The following is a 21,149-nucleotide window of genomic DNA, read 5'->3' on the forward strand; positions in this document are numbered from 1 at the left end:
CCTCCTCCATGCTCTCAGTTTGGGTGGAGTGATCCATCATTTCAGGCTTCACTACCCATGTATCTGTTTGAGTTTGGGCTGTGGCCATCACAGCCCCACCAACCTTTTCAGGAGGAGACTCAGTTTGGGTATGAGCTGTTATCATAACAGCTCTGCTAATCTTTTCAGGAGGGAAGTTAGCTAAAGATGGGGGTGAGGTTTGCTCAGCCCTACCAACCTTTTCAGGAAGGACATCTTGAATTGGGGCTGTAGCCATTACAGCCCCACTAACCTTTCCATGGAGATTTACCATTCTAGAATGGGTTTGCTATTCAACCTCTGCCCAGGCTGAGATTTCCAAATCATTACCCAGTAGGCAATCTACAGGCAAGTTGGCTGACACTGCCACTCTCTTTGGGCCAGTGACACCTCCCCAGCTAAGACTGACTACTGTCATGGGATGATTGGTTTTCATGCCATCAATGTTTGTCACCTGATATTTGGCATCAGGTAAAAGTTGCCTTGAGGGGACTAGACATTCAGCCACCATGGTGATGCTAGCCCCTGTGTCTCTGAAGGCCTCAACTTTCAAACCATTGATGAGGGGCTCCTGTCTATACTTGCTCAAAGTGTTTGGGCAAGCAGTGAAATTGGCAAACCCCATGCCAGTCTCATAGAAAAGAGTATCTGAGTTAGGGGACCTGGATAGGCCAGAGTCCACCTGTCCTCCAAAAGTAAACCCACCCAAATTCTTGGGGGTGCTCCCACCACCTGGGGGACCACTGCTAACAGTGACAGGAGGTGTTGGAGCCTTACCTGGAGGTATATTCTCTTTATTGCCATTCTTGGGACAACAGCTATCTGTTTTGTAATGCCCAACCTGTTTACAGGTATGACAATAAGGCTTTTTCTGGGTTGTAGAAGTGTCTTGGGACCCACCCCCATTCTTGGAGTTTTGGGGCCCTGGGGAAGTCTTTTCCTTACTTTTATCCCCACCCTTCTCTTGAGGCTTGGTAGTCTCTTTCTTTTGGTCACCACCCTGGTTCTTAGGCCTGATCCTGGTTCTGACCCATTTGTCTGCCCTCCTACCCAATTCTTGTGGGGAGGTCAGATCAGAGTCAACCAGGTGCTGATGTAGAAGCTGATTTTGACAATTACTTAAGATTTGCTCTCTCATAATTAAATTATACAATCCTGTATAGTCAGTAACCTTACTTCCCAGCAACCAGCCCTCCAGAGCCTTAGTGGCACACTCAACAAATTCAGACCAGTCCTGAGTCTGTGTCTTCTGGGTATCTCTGAACATTAACCTGTACTGTTCAGTGGTTAAGCCTAACCCATCAATCAGAGCACTCTTCAGGACCATGTAGTTTCTAGAATCCTCATCACTAACTGTGAGGAGTCTGTCTCTGCCTCTACCTTCAAAGGAGAGCCACAAGATTGCTGCCCACTGCTCCTGAGGGATCTGCTGTACCATGCAGGCTCTCTCAAGTGCAGTCATCCATTTGTGGATATCATCCCCAGCTTTGTAGGGGGGCACAATCTTACTCAGGTTTCTTGTATCAAAGGACCTGTCTTTATCCTTCTGGATAGTGCTGCCACCAGTGGATCCTAATCCACTCTCTCTAAGCTGTCTTGCTCTAGCAAGTTTCTCTTGGGCCAGGGCAACCTCTAACTCTTGTCTCTGGATCCTCAATTCAGCCTCTCTCATTTTGGCCTCATGTTCCCTTCTCTGAGGGCTAGTCATCTCCTTCCTGGAGTGACCATGAGAGCCTCTAGAAGCATGGGAGTTGTTTGAGTCACCTGAGTGAGTCCTTCTCCTCCTAGGCTTCTGGTTAGGTCCACCTGGGGGTCTGAATGGGTTGTTACCTGATTCAGTCCCAAATAGACCTAAGTTAGCCTGGTTCAGTCTACTGACCAGCACCTGACTATTTCTGTCATCATCTGACTCACTGCTTCCCCCCTCTGTCTCTTCTTCCTCTTCCTCTTCCTCCTCATCTACCTGAGGAGCTCCAGTGATGGGGGCTTCCTCATCTACTAGGATGATAGGGGCATGGGTGTCTACAGTGTCATCCTCTGAAGGATGGCCTCCTTCAGCATCCCCTGTGGGGTTTGCCCTAGAGGTCTTTAGAGCCTCAGACTGATCCAAGATCTCTCTAAGGTGGTCTGTGGTAGGGGTAGGCCCTGTCCTCAGACCCCTTAAGGCACAAAGCTGCCTTAGTTCCTTAAAGGAAAAAATAGCAAATTTTGATGGTGCCCTTGGAGGGTCACTCTCAACAGGGATGTTCCCAGTGGAACCCTCTGCTCCAGACATTGCTCTAGTGTGGGTGGATGTGTTGCAATCTACCTACACTGGTGTTTACCTACTAAACCTATCTAGTAGTTGTAGTCAGGGTGTGCTACTCCCTTTGCTCTACAACAACTAAGTTCAGTAGAACTTAAGTATACTAGTCTTGTTTTATATGTACCTAGCAGGTACCTGTGTGATCTTTCAAATGATAATCTCAAAGATTGTAATGGTAAAACAACAGCAAGCTCAGATCCCAATCCGCTGCTCACCAATGTGAGAAGTTGGCCTGGTATATAATGCTCACTAATTCTTAGTGATCACTTTGTACCATGCCAAGCAACTCTTATGATGATGGTTGTAATTCAACCTTGTAGACCAGTTATCCTAGTGGTAACGTGGACAAAGCAGTCTTAGGCTAAACTCTGAAAGGCATGTGAAGCCAGCTGTAATACCATACACAGCCCCCTTGAATACCAAATGAAAGGGACACCACACAGATATATATTGAAAATATATATTGATTTATTAACTATAAAATCCCCTGGACTCTTTATGAGCACAGAAGCACAAGCGTTAAATCACAAGACAGTTTAAAATACACAAAAGTTGCACAATATGGATGAGCCCTAGGGGCCACCTAAATCATATACTAAGAAAGTGGTATAAGAGATACCAAACGGAAAGGGAACAGGCCTAGGGCCTTGGGAATCGCTGGAGCTATTCGAGACTAGCAGTGACTAAGTCGGGAAAGGCCCGCGGGACTCGGGTGCAGTGTTCAAAGTGCACGCACTTTCCAATGTAAAGTCTATGATGCGTAAAAAGTACAAAGTTAGAAAGTTAGGAACCTTCCGAGTGACCTATGGAGCTGAAACTTAAGACACAGGCCCTTGAGATGTGTACCAGTGTAGGAACACCGGCGGAGCTGAGTTACCTCACCCACAGGAAGCGGGTGCACAGGGTCGAAGTAGTGTCGGGTTTCGTCACGCTGGTCGATGGTGCTTGGAGCTGAAGATGCTGCAGGCGGCTCGATGTGAAGAGTTCCGGTGGATCCAAGGGTGGATCTGAAGATGTGAAGACCTGAAAGCAGAGGGGACAATGTTCAAAGTCACTAGCCAGTGACTACCGTGGAACCAGACTGGAACCAGGCGATGTCGGGTGCAAACAGGCGTTGTTGGGTAGCTTCTCTCTGCAGCCACGTGGACACCGGGGGTCGAGGAGGTCCAGGAGTCGGTCACGAGCTGTCCCACGCAGGCTTCTCGCTGTTGGCGGTGTCAACGACCTGATCAGAGCAAACAGGCCTTGGCTAATGCAAGCCACGCAGTAATTGAAAGATGCTTAACACTCGGACCAGCAAGGTCAGAGTGAGTGCTCCTTTTTACAGGTGCTTGGGTAGGTCTGGAGCAACCAGACCTGCTGTGTAAATCGTCGGTTTCGTCGCCAAGATGGCCGCTGACCACGTGGCTAGTGGCCGGGATCGCGCGTCGAGTGGCACAATGCAAAAGGGCCCCACGCAGATCGTGGAGATGCTGGAGGGCTGATCTTCGGTGCAAGGGCTGCTCGGTGGTGAGGGTTCTCAGTCCTCAAAGCACAACGTCGAGGATACCTCAGAAGCTGCGCAGTCAGCTTTTCGAGTGTCTTCTAAGAGGTCCGGTCCCACGTCACTCGGTGCCTCCACGGGTCCCTTCTTTGCAGGGACTGTGGATCGGGCTCTGAGAGGTCTGGGAGTCTGGTTCTTGTTGTGCTCTGGGCTCGGGCTCCGGCGGGAGGCGGCGGCAAAGCAGACATCGAGTTGCTGGTTGGTGCCTGTATTCACAGGGTGGCCACTCCTAGGCCACAAGGGAGATTCTCTTCAGTCTTCTGTGCAGCAGAATGTCGAAGTCCAGTCTTCTTCTTTGTTTAAAGTTGATTCAGGATGATCTGCTGTGCAATGGCACTGCTCCCACTCTTATTCCCAATCTGAGGGGTGGATCACCTACTAGGTCCCTCCTCTGGGAGGAACCAGGAAGGGGGGCGGTTACACCCCCTTTCCTTTGTCCAGCTCCTCGCCAGCCCTGGGTCTGGAAAGTCCCAGGACCGGTTTGGACTGGCCTATGCACGGGGACACCTTGTGTGCCCCGGGCATGTCTGATTCTATTCAGCCCTGTCCTACCCAATACACAAAACCCTGTCTGGGGTGGTGCTCACACCTCCCAAGGCAGGAAACCCTTTGTCCAGGCCACCATCTGCCGAGTTTCGGTCAGCAGCAGGAGGCCAGACTCGTGTCTGTGGTGGCAGCATCCATTTTGTGATGCTGAGGCTCTGGTTAACTTTAACCGGGGTCAAGGCTACACACATGTCGTGTCCCTCTAGAAGGGTGGAATGCTATCCCCGTCGACAGAACTGTCGAGGGGATAGTATTCCAATTCGTATGACACCTTACTCGACATGTTTTGATAAAGCCAAACCAAAGATAGCATATAACCGCGAGGATTATAATGCACTAAGAGTATATGGTATGGCAATATCCCAGAACAGCTTAGGGAGTGGTTCCCGACAGCTGCAGACAGGCTCAGCTCATGCTAGAGCACCATCTCACATGTAACCACGCACTCTGCCCCAGGATTGCAGGGGCCTTCCATAGGAATGGCTTACAGGTTAACATGTGTCCAGTTTAAGGTTAGATATAGGGATACTATATCTAAGTAAGAGGTGATTACACCAACTTACCCCAGCTGAGTGATCAGCCAGTTGTGTCAAATCTGGAGGCCAGGCCAGGGGTGGCACAATACGTGCTGCAGCCCCTGGTAGGCCTTGGATGCACCTATGCCCTGGGTACCTAGGGTACACTGTTACAGGGGCCTATAAGGTGAACCAGTTCAAATTATGTTATGCACCTAGGGTACATGGAGTCCATTTTAAGGAGAGAGCAATCAGCCTGGGGCCCTGAATAGCAGGATCCCAGGCCAACTATGTCAAAAACCAGCTAAACACCAGGCAAAAAGTTTGGGGGTAACCATAGTCAGATATCCACCTTCCTACATTTAGCACCTAGCAGCGGATACTAATGAATTGTGTTTTTTATTTCTACAGTAAATTTTTAAATCTATTTGTCATAATAATGAAGAATTGCATTAGTTATTATCTATTCATTTACATTACAGGGTGCAAGACACCATGTTTTGAAGGGGATTAAAATACATACCATACAACAATGCAACAATAAAGGAAGACACCTGTATGTAAACTTTTAAATTAGTGCTTACACACAGAGATAGCAATTCCCACATATATTTTGACACTGATCACACATCACTGCACATACATTATGACAGAAACACATCTGCAACATCCATGCGCACATTTACAGGCACCCATCCATACAGGTCATTCGAAATACAGGTAATCAATACACACAGACCATCAGACTTCCAAGTTCATGTATATACAGTCTACCAGACGTATCACCTGCCCAAATAAACAACACACATTCAATCCCTGACCTTTCCTTGGAGAGCTAGCTTCCACATATATCAGTTTTCATTCCCATCAGTAATTTATGTGTAAAAAGGTCGTGCAGCCATCAGCAGATGAAATCACCGGGACATGATAGGGCTACCTCACAGCTATTGTGTCTGGTACTTAGCCCCAATTCCTCCTTGTGCACTAGAGACTCTCCCACTAGCAGGGAGTTCTAAGTAACAGCAGGTAAATATCAACATGCTCTGAATATTATACAGAGATGGATGACACATCTAACTATGCCCTTGGAATTAGTGAGTGACAACTAGCAACATTTATCATATCATAAGAAATGCAAAGTGATGAGTTAGCATGACCTGGTTATTACTAAGCCATGGGTAGTAGATTTAAGCAGTGATCACGTAAGCGTAATTTACTCCTAGATTTAGATTGCATTATATGGAACATCAGAAGGGAGTTTTGCAATGACATTAATGTGATCATTTAGACCTGGTTGTTCTAAAGAAAGAACACTTTACCCAGAGGGCTCTTATTATTAAACATAGGAGCAACATGTTTTGTGTCATAAACAAGCAGGACCAACAGTACTTATATCAATAAACGTGAAAAGTGACCTGTATAAAGAATTTGGAAACAACACTACAGAGGTAGCAAAAGTAAAGTTAAGGAATTGTTGGACCATATGACATGGTATTTTAAGTTTAGGAACATTTATAAAGCATCCATACACCCTCAGGTCTCTTGAATAAGGATTGAACTGGGAAGTGTCAATATTGAGAGAATAGCATAGTGTTGAGCTTTTCCTGAAGATAATGTGAGATGGCATTTATTACAGAGTAGTAATGTATTTCAAAGAGAAGGTGCAAGAATAGAGAAAGATCTGCCATTGTAGGACAATTTAAAGTACAAGCGTACATTCAGGAGTTGTAAGTAGGATGTGCATAGTGGACGTGGCTAGGAGCATTTCATCATTTTGTAGCAAGAAAGAATGGGGCTGCTCCAAAAAGGCATATGTGCATCATACAAAGGATTTTAAAGAGTACCCTGCAAGAATAGTAAACCTGTTGAGCTTGGCAAGTATCAGTTAAGCTTTAGCAAAGTGTTGAGCTGAGATGATGTGCCTGGCAGCTTGATTTTGGATCAATTGCTGACACGGTGGAAGGGTTCTGTTAATAAATAAATATTAGGAATTTTAATAGTCTAGTACGGTTTGAAAAAAGGTTGAAATAGTTGCTCTACTGCCCCTAAGAAGCGAGCAAAGGAAGGATGCCTCTGAGGTTATGCAGATAGAAGATGCATGAAGAGCTGACTGCAGAGACTTGGGAGCCGACCCTGAACTTAGTATCAACCTGGATTCTTAGAATTTTGATGCCACTACTTGGAGGCTGAAAAGGTATGAAAGAGTTTGGCCAAAACTGAAAGGAAGATAAAGAAGGGCAGTCGCCGACAACCAGGACTTCTGTCATGCCAAGTTGATTTTTAGCCAATTCCTGCCATCCACTTTCACTATGTAAGCAATCTTTCAAAGCCAAAGTATTTGACATGGATCCCTTTGAGTGGAAAATCAGTAAGACATCAAGGGGCATATTTACAAAGAATTGGCGTACAGCAGCTCCACAAGCCATTTTGCTGTGCTGCCCTTCAACAGTTCGAAAGGGCAAGAATGCCGGTGCACAATTTGCAGCAGAGTGCCAATGCAGGCACCTTTGCACCATGGTGCAAGGGTGTCTGTGTTGTAGAAAGGATGGTTTTTTGTGCAGGAAGGAAAACCTTCCTGCACAAAAACAATCAAAAGATGTGTTTACCTTGTTCCATGTGTGCTGCAAAATGCAGCACAGGTGGAAAGAGGAAAGAACAGGTGGAAATGTAAACATTTTCCTTGTTACGCCTGCTTTAGGGAGCCGCATGGTTTGGCGCTGCCCCTGGTTTATGAGTTATTATACATTTGGGGCTGCATCAAAGTCTAAGTGTGTTGTGTGGGAAAACCAACAGCAACCCCCATGGAACGTCTCTATGATGCAGAGTAAGGCTAGGCAGCGACTTGCGCTGCTTTGCTTACTCCATATATACAAAGCCATGAAAAGCCATGCAGGAAGACTTTACATGGCCTTGATGATATGGCTAAGCTAACCATAGACCTCTATGCAGAATGGAGGGGTGTAGAGTGCATAATTCACTCACGCCACCACCAACCGAGGGTATCTTCTCATCTTTTTTTTACTCATGACAAGGGAATCAAGGAATACTGGGGCATATTACCAGCAACTAGCGATAATTATCGCTATGTTGGCTTAGCGGCAATATTTTTATCGCCGAGCTGCGGCGATTTTTATCGCTTAGGAACCTTGCTATTATCAAGGTTTATCTCCTAAGCGATAAAAATCGGCCGAAATGCATAAATATCGCTGAAAAGTGAGCGATATTCATGCATTACCGAGCTAATGCTCTTAGCCATGATATCCACCTACCATTGGATAACATGGCTAAGAACTGCTCAGGGGCAGGTGTTAGCTTTTGGAGATAATCGCGCTTAGCGCGAATATCTCCAAAAGTTGGTAATAGGAGATAGCGATGTTAGCGACTGTTTCCAGTCACTAACATCTTGGCACGCCCACTTTGCATGTCATTAGTGATAAATATCACTGACATGCAAAGCGGAGCCCAAGATGGTCGCTATCTCCTACTAGCTGTCGCTAACTGGTGTTAGCGACAGCTAGGTAATAGGGAGATGCTTTTATCTCCGCTGTTTTGGCTTTTAAAGCCAAAAAAGCGGAGATAAACCCCCTTGATAATATGCCCCACAATTGTTATGACGATATCTCTTAGTCAGTTTTAACACTAATTGTCTGCACCCTTTTAGGATCCTTTTCTTTTCCTGTCTCTATTTGTTTGTATTGTCTACCCCTCCCTATTGCTCCGCCTCTAGCATTGGTCTGCGCTGAGGCGTTTAGCAGCAGCCCTATGATGAAGCATGCCACAACGTTTTGTGGGTGGGGAAAGTTTTTACAAAGTGAATGTGCTCCAGGCATAACTTTATATATACTTAAAACTTGTGACTTGTATGCACCTTACTTCCTGTTGTGTGCATATAAGCTAACCACCAGAACATCACAAAAAGTGACATTCCTGTGGTGCACAGGGCTTGTAAATATGGCCCCATATGTTTAGGTGTAGAATTTGAATTCAAGACTCAATCAATCAATAGATGTCTTTCGATTATTGTTAAATAATCATGAAAGCTCAGATAAAATGGAGGAAAAAAAGGGGGTGGGCTAGCGATTGTTCATAGGAACCATATGAAAGCCTCCTTTTATGAGATTTTTATTGGAGTTAATTGTGAAGTGCTTTCCTTTCATATAGCTCTCAATCACTCATACTCCTTTAACGGAATGTTGATCTATCACCCCCCTAGACCCAGGGTTAACTTTCTACAATCCTGGGGCAGTTACTCAAACACAAAGTCAGTTTCCAGGACTATACCATTCTGGGGGACCTAAATTTTAATTTTGATAACCAACAGAATAGTTGTAAGTAGGATGTGCATAGTGGACATGGCTAAGAGCATTTCATCATTTTGTATCAAGAAAGAAGGGGGCTCCTCCAAAAAGGCATATGTGCATCATACAAAGGATTTTAAAGAGTACCTTGCAAGAATAGTAAACCTGTTGAGCTTGGCAAGTATCAGTTAAGCTTTAGCAAAGTGTTGAGCTGAGATGATGTGCCTGGCAGCTTGATTTTGGATCAATTGCTGACACGGTGGAATGGTTCTGTTAATAAATAAATATTAGGCATTTTAATAGTCTAGTACAGTTTGGACAAAGGCTGAAATAGTTGCTCTACTGCCCCTAAGAAGAGAGCGAAGGAAGGATGCCTCTGAGGTTATGCAGATAGAAGATGCATGAAGAGCTGACTGCAGAGACTTGGGAGCCGACCCTGAACTTAGTATCAACCTTGATTCCTAGAATTTTAATGACACTACTAGGAGGCGGAAAAGGTATGAAAGAGTTTGGCCAAAAAAATCTTCACCCGCCCAGACTTCTGCCATGCTACCATGGAGAGGAGATGGTGGCTAAGACAGCTGATACCCTCATTCCAGGGCCTGATCTGCGACGCCTATTTATTGTACCCATCTCGTCTTGAAGTACGGGTTATTGTGCAAGTTAGGATGTTTTTTCCCGAAATTAAGGCCCAATTGTACTTAACAGAACTGAGGGAAAAGAAGGAGAAAAGAATATCTAGCTCTGCGATGTAATTAAGAAATGAGGGACAGATGTCTCGTGGGTTTGGTGCATTGAGCTCATCAAGAAAAATCTGAAAAAAAGATTTAGGAGGTGCAAATGATAGCACAAGCACAGGGTTGGATGCATGAGGGGGGGACCTGCGACTTGCTACGGGCTCGAGCTGTCACATATAGGTCATGACTGACATATTTGCCTGTAAGGGGGAGGGAGGGTTCGGGGGTGGGACCTGACAGGGGCAGGGCTTGGCTGGGGTGGACACAGGGCAGAGCACAGTTGGGCACTCAGGAAACACGAGTGACCACAGGAGGTGTAGCATACTAAATAAACTGATTGAAAACAAGAAAGCTGGGAACTTAGAAGGTACTAAGAGGAATATGAGCAGTGACTTGACGGATATCAGGTTGGGACAGGCACCTGATGTGTTTTAATGAGTATACGATTAGTCACGCTGAATGTATGTGGGCTAAATGATCATTTCAAAAGGCAACATTTCTCAGTAATCTTAAGGGCAATGCGGGTAGATTTTATATGCTTGCAAGAGACGCATATTAAGAAGATAAAGGGTTATTTATTAGAGCAGTTGGGGTTTAATCTAATAGCCTGTTCAAGGCAGGGGGCTAAAACTAGAGAGGTGGCTATACTCTCCAGGATGAAGGACGTGGTAGTTAGAAAAAAACTTGAAGATTGATAGGGTAGATGGGTATTGGCAGAATGTATGATCAATGGCGCCTCGGGTTCAATTTATGGATCAACTGAGGATGACCCAGAGGTATTCGAATTTTTGGACTCAGAATTAGCTTCTTGGTCTGCACCTGTTATTCTCTGCGGTGACTTCAAAATAAATGGGGTTGGAGGTTTGGATATGGAACCAGCAGATCAATACCCGGCCAGAAAAAAAACTTGTCGAGCAATCGTAAGCCTGGCAAGGAATAATTCTTTAGTCGATGTTTGGGCAAACCTGAAGCCTGATGACCCTGATAGCACCTACTATTCCGCCCCACATAAGATCTGTATCAGGCTTGATTATTTCTTCATTTCTAACTGTTTTTTGTCATAAAGTCAGATTGAGAAGATGACTCGGATTATCTCTGACCATAACCCGATAATCTTAACCCTAGACATTGCAAAGGTAGTAAGGTATGAAGGTATATGGACTTTTGAGCAGGGATTATTAAAAGATGGAAACTATGTTCGGCATATGAAGGAGTGGATTAAAGGGTATTGGGAAGTTCATAGAGGTAGCACTTCTTCAGGGTTCTCCTGGGATGCTTTTAAGGCAGGTATCCGTGGTGAGACATTTAGTTTTAGCTTGTATAGACAAAGGCGGGAACAATTAAGATCTAGAAAACTGGCCAAAGCAGTTACAGAAGCAGAGGAGCCTATATCTAGTAAAGTGGCATACCTTAGCAGTTCGCTCAAGGCAGAAAGCAGCTTTAGGCAAAATCAAAGGTATCTCGGATGGGAGCGGGGGAATGCTCACAGATCCAGATGGGATCCGAGAGGTATTCAGGCAGTTTTATGCAGAGTTAAATGATGAGGATCAAACAAGAGATCTCTTGGAAATTCAGGATTATTTTAAGGACATTTCTGCTCCACTTCTCTCTGAAGAAGATAGGGAAGTGCTAGATGCGCCTTTGGCTGCTGAAGAACTTCTCACCGCTTTGGCAAGCCTCCCATCTGGTAAGGCGGGGGGCCTGATCAGATCCCGATTGAATTTTATAAAACTTTTAGGGATGTAATTTCCCCAGACATGATAGACACAGTGCAACAAGCTCAGTTAGAGATTTTGGTTTCAAGCTCCTGGACAGGTGGATATAATAGTTATTCTGAAAAAGGGGAAACTATCTAAAGAACCAGGGTCTTACAGACCGATAACCCTGATGAACTCTGACACGAAAATCTTTTCTAAGGCTATGGCACTCAGGCTATGTAAGGTTATTGGTGCGCTTGTTAGCCCAACTCAGCATGGATTTCTCCCTGGGAGAGACACCACATGTGCAGGGTCATTACTCTCTTTGATGCCACGGAAGTCCCAGGAAACCCTATGGCAGTGATGTTACTGGAGCCGAAAAGGCATTTGATCGGATCTCCTGGGACTATCTTTGGTCAACTCTAGAATGGTGTGGCATCCGAGAGGGCTTCATTAGGGCTATCCAAGCTTTGTATTTAACTCCCACAGCTCGAAATTGAGTGAATGGTGGATATACAGCACCTCTAAAAATCAAGCAGGGCACAAGGCAGGGATGCCCGTGCTCACCATTGCTATTTGCATCATATGTTGATCCTTTACTTCGCAAGCTGGAGGCAAATAATAGGATTCCTCCTATTAAGACCCATGGCGCGGAATGTAAAATATTGGCTTACGCCGACGACGTTGCCATCGTTACCCCAGGGCCTGCAGACGCCATTGTAGAGGTGGAGTTGGAAGCTTTGGCATTTGGCCGGGTGTCAGGGTACGCCTTAAATGGGCCTAAGACACAGATAATAAAGAATAACGGGGTGGTGTGCTTTGATACGCTAGTGGTGGACTCTGGTGTCTACTTGGGGATAATTATCTCAGCAGATCTGGATAGAGTGGTGGATAGGAACATTGAACCTATAATAACCAAGGCTAAAAAGGACTAGGATAGATTGCATAACCTTTATCTCTCTATAGCAGGGTGATGTAACATAATTAAAATGATTCTTCTGCCAAAGTTTCTTTACCTCTTTAGAGCAATCCCACTTACATTTAAGGCAAAATGGTTCACATTATTGGAGCAAATGATGAATAGATTAATATGGGCACAGGGAAAAACTAGAAAGGCTTTAAGCTTTATGGCATTGCCTAGGGAAAGCGGAGGCTGGGCTGTCCCTGACTTGAAAATATATTATTGGGCGGCATCCCTTCAATATATGTCTGGCTTACTAGGGGGAGCAGCATCTGACCCAGAGATCAGTTCACGGTCTATAAGTATATACTCGGTATAGCTCGGTGGAGAGGCAGATAACTGTTTTCTGAGGTATACAGATCCCAGTTACTTTAAAAGAACTAAATTTAAGACCCTGATGGCTGCATACAAGATCTGGACTTCATTTAGGAAAAAAAGTGGACTGGGCAGGATTAATGCCTACACTCGATTGTGCAAGAACTGTTCTCTCCCGAGAGAAATATTTGCAGACTCTGTTTTCTCAGAATGGGGGTGACGCAGAGTAATGAAACTGGGGGTTTTGAAGGGCCCGAATGGAATTTATCAGTTCTCTGTTATTCAGGGTTTTTTTTGGTATTGATAAAAGGAATTTTTTTAAGCACTTACAAGTTAGGAGCTTTCTAGCTAATAAAAAGGGTGGACCTGCAGTGTTTGGGAAAAATAAGATAATGGATGTTATCGAGGGCAGTATAGATTGCACTATAAGAAGGTTCTATGCTGAGCTGATTGCGATTAGAGAGGACGATCTTGGAAAATACGAAAGAAAATGAGCTGAGAAACTGGGGGTAGGACAGGAATGCTTTCATCTCTCGTCATAGCTAGGGCGAACTATCCTATGCTCAGCGGCATTACAGGCCCAACACTACAAAACAATTTACTCATTGTATTATACACCAGCAAGGATTGCACAGTGGGGAGGAACAGCGGGCATTAGATGCCCCCACTGCGATAGCTCAGATGCTGAGATAGTTCACGTTTTCGCTTCTTGTCCGCGCTTGCAGCCACTGCACAGTGCTATAGTATCTTTTCTAGAGATATCATTTGGAATTAAGATTTTCCTTACACCATCGATAATACTGCTAGGGGTAAATAGCGCTGATCTACAATGCCCGCAATTCCATTTTATATTTTTGGCTATGGCAGTCCTTCGAATTTGTGTCACAACGGCACGGCTTGAAAAAATCCCACTAACATTCCAGCAATGGTTGGCTAGATTGCTCTCTGTTTATAATCTTGAGAAGGAGATATATGCAAGGAAGGGTAAAAGGGGGAGAAGATTAGGGCTAGGTATATAGGAGCCTATTTCTCCCTGGAAAGAAAATCGATAAGTTCATTTTTTGTCTGCTTTTCTATATCGTCACGATGCAGCGCGCACAACGAAATTCGATTTTTTTTCCGGTACTTACCTGAAATCATCAGTTTCCTGCATTTAACAACGTCCACCCTGACCCTCCCCCACCCCACATCACCGCCCAGTGGCATGCCGTACACATGCCATGGCTGGCTATAGGTAATTACTAACCCAATACAAAGGAATGATCCACACTGCAAAAAGTAAGCACTTTTCAGAAAAAATTGAAAATGCCAGGAATAATTCTAAAAAACTGTTTGCTACAGTCCAAAAACTCAGCCAGGTGCAAGTTCAAAAAGATAATACAGTGGATCGAACCTTTTGCGATACCTTGGCTTCCATCTTTTGCAGTGAGGTTCTATGTTTTTACGACAAGTTTACATCGGAATCTGGAGCGGATACTTTCACACAGTCTATACTCTGTGATGTGGGTATAAGGGAGGTACAGGACGCTAGTGTTTCATTTATCTTTCACCCTCTCGTTTCAACTTATGATGCAGGAAGTTTGGATCTTTATGTTCCTAATAACTCCAGCAGCCTTGACTCTGCACATCTTTCTGAGTTTCCACCTACAGCACATGAGCAGATCATCAAACTTCTTTCTGCTGCCAAATCAGGTTCACCGTTAGACCCATGTCCTCCTAAGATTATACTATTTGCGATTGAGCCAGTAGCCTGCCATCTTACAGAGATATTTAATCTTGTTCTTAAAACTGGTATTTTCCCTAAAAAATGGAAAAGACTTATTTTAATAAAAAACTTGGATAAAGCAGACCCAGGAAATTGTCCCATTGCCCGTCTGCCACTATCGTCAAAATTCATTGAAAAATATATAAACCAAAAATTAACTTCATTTATTCTTAGTAATGACATTCTGGATCCATCTCAATATGGTTTTCGAAGTTGACATAGCATGAGCTTGCACTGAACACGGCGATAGAAGAAATCAGGCGCTCTGTAGATAAGGGAGGCATGGCGGCACTGATCCTACTGGATCTTTCAACAGCGTTCGGAGACGGTATATCATAGCCTCTCATTACAGCGAGGATGCCATCCTATCGATGTTTAATTCCTTCCTCTGAGACCGGGAATAATTGGTGGAGATGGATGGCCTTAGCTCTCAGAGTTTCAATCTTCCATGTGGGGTTGCACAGGGCTCGTCCGTGAGCCCGACTCTTTTTAATCTTTATGTAGTCCTCTTTGCCAAGCTTATCAAATCCTATAGATTTGCTATGGTGTCATATGCTGATGACACTCAGATTATAGTGCCCATTTCAAGTCACTCCTGACCACAGTCCATAACTTCCACGCCTGTATGAGACAGGTAAGTAGATTGATGTCAGAGAACTGAGGGGGGCCGCCAATGTCAGCACACACCACCGGCACCTGAGATGAGGGGGAGTGCATAGGGACTGCAAGCCGGAGCATCCTCAGTGCCAGGAGGCGCCGGCGCTGTTTTTCCACACCCAAGGGCGCGTAAATTCATCCTGTGGCTCCCGCAGCGCAGGGCTGTCTTGCCCGGGCCATGCCCGGGCAAAACCTGGGCCAAGGGCGGGCCCGTCTGCGGACAGACTAGGCTGGGCCCCCCTTTTTGGTCTTGTAGCCAGGATTCCCTCTAGGATCTGACCATGGCAACTACGGAGATTTAACTACCAGCCAAAGTAAGTGGTGAATTGTCCCACTACACACCCTCCTCCATGTTACAAGCAGCAGTAAGGAGGTGGGACTGTTTCTTGTTGGTGACTGGCCATAGTTTCTGACTGATTGGACCCGATTAATACCTTGGTAGCATTGCTTGCGGTTGATCTCTTGTTTGGAGGGATAGGAGGACCTGTTTGCTTTGCTCTCATCTTTATTACCTTTATTCAATCGTACAGTTTTTTGTTAAAGTTTCCGTCTCTTGATCATTCAGTCATGGTCACGCACAAAGTTGCATCGCTTTCAGCCTTGCTGAAGGGAAAGACCGTCTCCACTGCTTCAGTAACTACTATGCATTCTTTTTTGCAGCGGGTAGCAGCAGTGTTAGATAAGGAGATCGAGTAGGTTAACAGGCTTCTCTCAAGGTCTCCAATCAGCACTTCCATTCCTCCTCTCATACATATTATTGCACCCCAGATAGAGGGCAATGAAAACTCTCTAGTTTATCCAGTAACTGTGGGTTTATTGAGGTCTCACAGGTCGGCGATGGGGCAACTAGTGTATTAACAGCCCCCACCAAGCAAACGCCAATGCCTCTTCTGCCTGTCACTACAATATGCAACAAGGGGGGTAGTGACCCTATATTTCCACAGGGAAATGGTTTTAATCTGACCAGCAAGCCGACTGATTTATTCCCAGCTTCTAGAAGTGAAGATGTAAACCTGGTCCCAAAAGGGAATCTGTGGTCAGGCATTGGCTCTAAACGAAAATCTCAATCTTTTTTTTTTTTTTTCAAAATGAGGTCGCACACTGCTCGTCCCATCAGCGTGTGACCCCGGAGCATGATGGTCTATGTAGTAGGTATTAGCGGGTGCGCTTCTACCCGAGTCTTGAGTCTTGAGGGTGTTCACTGATGTGCTTGCCATCCCTGGACACGTGTTTCGAGGTTATTACCTCTCGTCAGCAGGGATTAGACGAGTGCACGGGGTTGCTGCGTGGGCTGCCGAAAATATTCATAGGTCCAGATACCTCTTATGGTGCGCAGGTGCGTTGTCTCGAGGTCGTCACCTCCACTGGCTCAAGGGAGCCTGTATAAATAGTATTTCCAAATGAGGTCGCACACTACTCGTCCCATCAGCGTATGACCCCAGAGCATGATGGTCAATGTAGTAGGTTATAGCGGGTGCGCTCCTACCCGGGTCTTGAGTCTTGCGGGTGTTCACTGATGTGCTTGCCATCCCTGGACACGTGTTTCGAGGTTATTACCTCTCGTCAGCAGGGATTAGGCAAGTGCACGGGGTTGCTGCGTGGCCTGCCGAAAATATTCATAGGTCCAGATACCTCTTATGGCGCGCAGGTGCGTTGTCTCGAGGTCGTCACCTCCATTGGCTCAAGGGAGCCTGTATAAATAGTACTTCCAAATGAGGTCGCACACTGCTCGTCCCATCAGCGTGTGACCCCGGAGCATGATGGTCGATGTAGTAGGTATTAGCGGGTGCGCTTCTACCCGAGTCTTGAGTATTGAGGGTGTTCACTGATGTGCTTGCCAATCTATTGGGGGTAAAGCGTAGAAATCAAAACGCAACATGGTCTCTAAACCCCTGTTGCTGGCCCCAGTACCCCCTACTCCTAATAAACCACAGATGCAGTCTGTAGCACAGGGGGTCTTGGAGCAAGGAGTAATGGCATAAGCGAGAGAAGGGATACCCCTGTACAGGCTAATGTCACGTTATTGCTCAAGGTCCCAGATGATTGGTAGCAGAGAGGGTCAGTTACTGAGATTTCCAGTAACTGACTTACCGCCCAAATCCACCCGCATGTAGTAGTTCTGGGGAATGTTCCATCTCTCCCCTGTGGGATTAACGAGGATTATGGCCAGTTAAAAAACAAAGAATTTCACTGGCTATCTAATAAGACATTTTTGGGTACACGGGTGGCTAAAAATATCATCATGGTGTTTCGAGTCAGTTGGATTGGTAGCTCGTGTAAACTGGGTACAGGCGATTATGTTATTATTAATTCTGATAGTCCACATCTTGCAGGTAGGATTTTGTCTAGGGACATATACGCCGCTTTTCCAAAGGTTGAATCTGTTGTGAGGGCCTTACCATTGGGCTTTTTCTATAAACCTGTATCCCCTGGGGATATTCCTAGGAATGTTTCCATGGAAGTTCCCGAAGATGGGTGGTCACAAAGAATTCCACCTGCATTTGCGCAATTGCCTATACCATTAGCTCATGCAACATCGTTGCCAGGCTGCCAGTTTATCGCCCCTCCCAATTTGGAGTTAAGTAATATATTCTCCTCATTTGCTGGGTTGGAGGAGTGTGATTAACTCAGGAGCCTCACATTTTCTGGTAATGAGTTTGATTCTAATAAACAGCATTCCCCAGTGGTAACAGAGGGGACCCATGCTTATCTGCTAATACATCATATGGTGGAACATTTCGGGCTTAGATAACAAGTTTCATGATCCATTTTAGTTGCAATTTGTGAACCAATTTTCTGTGATTTGTTTACAAGAAACATGGTTGGTGGACTGTGATTTATTCTTGGAGGGATACAAGCTTTTTTTTGTGCCAGCCTCCCCCTCTGTGGGTGGAAGATCTAAGTGTGGCCTTGTTACTTATATATCCCTGGCGGTTGACTGCCAGATCCAGGTTGTGACATCTCCAAGTCCAGGGATTCAGGTGCTGATATTAAAAAGGGATACTACAGGATTGGGTCTCATGCATTTTTTATAACTCTGTGGCATGCCCTTCAGGTGTCTGTTACATTACTATCCTGGGTTCATTCATAATGCAGTCCTATGGTTCTAATCTACACAACCTAGTGCTTTTGGGTGATTTTAACATCCATCCTTGTGGAGACCCAAGGACAACTTGTATTTCTGATTCAGGCTGCCCCCAGATGAGGGGGATTCCCTTTGTACATCTCGCCCAGGGGGAATTATTAAATTATTTATTAAAGGAATTCGATTTGCTGTCCCTGATGTCGTTATCCAACCTGCATAGTATAGCTCCCGTTCCTATCTTTAAAGGGAGAGGTTGTGGTTCTTTTATAGATTATATTTAAATTTCATCCTTTTTGCAAGCTTTATTTTGCGCTTTCACTACCTTGGAAAGTGTCTATAGTGACCATAACCCTGTGTGGTCCGCTTTTATCATGAAATAGTAGTGAGGTAATTAAGGGTATGCTAAGACCAACAGACTGTAAACAACAGCTTAAATGGGCCCAGATCTCTTCAAATGAGTTTTATTGTGCAGTAACAGAATCCTGTGCTTCCGAGTTTGCGCTTTGTACCTCTCAGGGTATTCCCCCAGGTGAGGTTATCAGTGCGTATAATTTTATCTCCATTAAACTTGGAGAAGTTTTAAGTGCACCTGCTTGTAGAGTTGCGACGTCTACTCCCAAATGGTTCGATTCTTCATGCTCCCAGGCAGCGAGAAAGTTGAGGGAAGCCTTGACAGCTAACCCGAGAAACCAATCCTTGGTTCATGTGTGTCGCAAAGAGTATAAAACAAAATTAACCACACGGAAGGGAGATCTGAAGGAGGAGGCTTGGATGGAGTTGGTTGAGTCGAGTACCCTTAGGAACAGCTCTAGGTTTTGGAGCATTCTTAATAGGCCACTCTTTGAGCATGACATGGGGCGGGGGCTTTAGACTCGCATATTACAGACGAGGAATGGGTGCTCCTTTTTAAAACAATACATGAAAACCCAATGGACCAAATCTTTCTGGCAGGCCGTCACATGGACGCCTCTGCAATTATTTTTGAACAGGGAGAGGTCGAGGCTGATATTGTAGGGTTAACCGCCAACAAGGTTCCAGGACCAGACGTATTCCTCCTGATCTTTTTAAGTCTGACTCACTCTTTTGGGCACTGGTCCTTAATGCTGTGTTAACCGCAGCTGCTCGGAGTGGTTGCCCTGAGTCTTGGGCCACCTCTACTATAATCCCCGTCTTCAAGAAGGGTGATCGAAATGGCACTTATTGCTATAAGCCAATCTCACTTCTTGATGCAGTGGTTAGAGGTGGTGGGTCGAGTACTTTTACAAAGACTTTCCACTTGGGCGGAAGAGAATAAGATCTTGTCAGATGTCCAGTTTGGATTTCGCCCTGGGCAGTCTACCATACAAATGCCTTAATTTAACCATGGTTTTAAGTAAATACACTGTTGCGCGTCCAGGCACTGTTTACCTAGCCCTCATGGACCTGTCGTCTGTATTTGATTGTGTGAACAGGGTTAAATTGTGGCAGTTCATGAGGGTTATGGGAGTAGAGAAGAATATCTCCAACTTTTTAGAGGACCTTCATAGGTCAACCAAGGCCAATGTCAGATTTTCCCAGAACCTTCGCGTCTCACTGGACTTTGATATAAATAGGGGAGTACTGCAAGGATGTATCTTGGCCCCATTTCTGTTCAATCTTTACATCAATGGCCTTGACAGAGCCTTAAGAGCTACAGGGGTAGTTTACCCATATGTAGGTTGACCTGGTCTTCCCGTCCTTCTATATGCGGATGACGCAATCCTTTTATCGAGAACCGCTAGAGGTCTGCAATCCTTGTTAGATGCTTTTTCCAACTTTATGGCGAATATCGATCAATAATTCAAAATCTTATGTAATACAGGCAGGGTCTCGTCTCCAAAAAAGTTTTCAATTCAGAGTCGGCCCCCCTAAAATCCCCGGCACTGACGCTTTTTTCTTTTCTCTGGGTCCTAATGGATGACCAGTTAAAATGGGGGTCATTTTTTTTAATTTAAAAGGGGGATTTGGCCCAGGTATTTAATTTTGCTTCTAAACTAGGGAAGAGACCAATTGCAGCTATGCTGAAAATGTATCAAAGCAAAAAGTGTGGCTATAGCTAGTTATGGAAGCAAAATTTGCAGATACTCTTCAGGTGGCTGAGAATACTTTTCTGAAGCGCCTGTTGTGTGTTCCACGTGGTTTGTCTAACCTGGAGGGCCATGAGAAAATGGGGGTCCCCCTTTTAAGTCACACCCTGCCATTACGCCCACTTGTGTTTTGGTAGAGGTGTTGGTTGAATAAGGCATTAACTCTCAACCTCTTCATTTTGAAAGAGTGTATGTGTCTTGACAATGTGGCCCGAATACTGTGGCTTAAATATATCAAAAGTAGCCTTGAAGGTTTAGGGTGTGCTGATTTATACTCTAATCCTGAAACTATCGTAAAGACGGATGTGGAGATAATTAGGTAATCCTTCCTCACTCTAGGAAACTGGAAAGAGATGAGCGGGAACTATGGAAACCAAGTGTTTGTATTTTTTTAACTCTCAAAACAACTCCATCAACTGAACCTTATCTCTTGGGGTCTTTATCCACACATGAGAAGTTTTTATTGACTAGGTTTCGGATGAATCTTTTTCACCTCCTGCTTGCAAGGCCGAGAAGGTGCAGTAGAGGACAATTGTTGGCTCCCTGTGGCTGCGACGGACAGTCTCCACAGGATCTGCAACATTTTATGCTTTTTTGTACTA

This window comes from Lissotriton vulgaris, chromosome 6, assembly GCF_964263255.1.
Source record: "Lissotriton vulgaris chromosome 6, aLisVul1.2, whole genome shotgun sequence".
Lineage (NCBI taxonomy): Eukaryota > Metazoa > Chordata > Amphibia > Caudata > Salamandridae > Lissotriton > Lissotriton vulgaris.